Genomic DNA, 2,383 nt, shown 5'->3' on the forward strand with positions numbered 1-2,383 from the left:
AGCAATTTATGCAAATCTATGTAATTATTTAAATTTGTTAAATGCTTTGCAGTGATGAATGAATAAAAACGCCAAGTTATTTTTAGCATAACTGATTAAATTTTTCAAAATATCCAACGTCAAACAGTGCCACTCTCTAATTAGTTTATTTTTATTTTTTGTTATTGCTTTTTCGTATATTTCACATCTTTTTAGGCCATTTAACAATCGTTCATAATTGCGTTTATAGCGTCTCTTCAGCTGTTGCTTTGACATCTGCTTCTGTTGCCATCATTGATGCTCCATTTGTGTCAATTTGTTCATTTCTGTCTGCTTTGACTTTGGCGGTTGAAGTTGTTGCTATCGCTAATATTTTACACTCTATGGCAAGCGAAGAAAGAAAAACTAAGATAATGAATACTTAGAAACACACATCACTTTCGATTTCTTTTGAAATGAATTCATGTGTTTGTGTGTTTTTTTTTTTATTGTCCAAGGTACAAGTAGATGCGTGTCAATGCAGCCTTTGTTCTTGCTAGAGGCCTAAGCTTTTAAAATAAATTTTAAATTTAAGACAAATTTAAATAAGTGAGACATATCGTGTGAAGTGTTGATGAGTGCAATAAATATTACCCTCTAGTAGAAGGCTTGACTTTAAAAAAAATAAATAAAAAATTAAAATTTGAGAAAAATTTGTATAGTTACTTTGTTAGCATATTATTTATTTGCATATTATGTACATTACGGTGCATCACTTCGCACACAAAAAAACGGTACCTGTCTTCCATGGGAACTATGAAATTTATTATATTTTAACAGGGCTATTCTGACAACTGTCTTTCAGCTCAACACAGTCTTTCAAAAGACAAAAGTCTAACGTAAGACAACTGTCAATTCTATAATTGAAAAACAAAATATATTCCTAAAAATTAAAGAACTTGACAAAAAATATTTTTGTTGTTAAAATAATATAATTTAAAAACCAAAAGAAAAAGAAATAAATCAAAAAACGAAAAACTTAAATAAGTTCCTAAAAATTAAATGAAATTAACAAAAACAACAAACAATAAACTCTAAAAATTTTGTAAAAAAGTAACAAAAAATGTTTTTCCAAAAAGAAGAAAGAAACAAAAGTTTATAAAAATTAAATTTAATTAAAAAATATATTTTTAAACCAATAAAATCTAAACATTAAATTGAAAAAATAAAATAAAATAAATAAAAACATATTTTTCAAACAATCGTTTTTAATGCCGGCTTGGGGTCGGCATGTTTATATATTAGTGTAATAAAAGATTATTTAATCAGAATCAAATGGTCACTGAAAAAAGAGATATTCATATTTTTTAACTATAAAATCTAAAAATTTAAATTTAATTTAATTAAAAAAGAAAAAAATTTATTGAAAAAACAATTCGGCTGCCCGCAGACCCAATCTCGGATCTCTCGAATGCCAAGCTTTGTTCACTCGACCATTACTACTGTATACAAGTGCTTTTCACCATGCGAATTGCCTGTGCAACTTTTTTGTAAGACTTTCGTGCAAGAATAAACGAAATCTTTCAAACTAAGATAATATAATCTTTCAATTTTCTTACAAAACACTTTCATCTATCTTAGCCAGAATTGCATCTTAAGCCTTCCGCCAAAATATTTCGCTAAAATATTAAGATTTACTTGAACTAAACCGATTTTGAAATACCTCACTAATTCGGATTTTTATTAGTTTTCAAAGTAATTTTTCTAAAAAATAACCTCAGATGATCTTAAAAGGGTTACATTAAAATTTTAGCTAGGGTAACAAAATAATGAGATTTTGTGGGTATTTTCAAATCGATCCAGCTCACATAAATTTTAGAATTTTTCCGAAATATTTTAGCGGAAATCTTTAAATATAAATTCCGGTGCATAAAAAATTGTACATTTTACGGATTCGTGCGACGAGTATAAAAAAATCAATTAGCCCAAAGTGGGGCTTCTTTATTTTTAGTTTTTAATAAGTTGACCCATTAAAAGAAATAAAAAATTAAAGTCTTAGAGATTAATTTATGAAAAATGTATTATTTTATTGCAAGATAATTTTTCCTCTGCGAAGACAAATTACTTGCCATTCGTACACACCTTCCCAACTTATTTCAATAAGCAATGTGCCGCCGGCAAGCTCTAACGACGCAACTTTTGTACGTATGTATGTGTGTAGTTAGCTCAAAAACATTTATAACTAAACCCTTTGTTAAATTTTGTTTTAATCAATTAGCAGGTCAACTGTAAGTACTGCCGAGGTTACGCATCAAAAATGTAGAAACGCCCTTTGACAAACTAACGCCGCGTATGGGTGCTAATGGGAACCGTCATAGAATGCTCCGGATTTTTTTTTTTTAAGTTACTAGAAAAATAATAAAAT

Source organism: Rhagoletis pomonella, unplaced genomic scaffold (assembly GCF_013731165.1).
Source record: "Rhagoletis pomonella isolate Grant_MI unplaced genomic scaffold, Rhpom_1.0 Rhpom_scaffold_00012, whole genome shotgun sequence".
NCBI lineage: Eukaryota > Metazoa > Arthropoda > Insecta > Diptera > Tephritidae > Rhagoletis > Rhagoletis pomonella.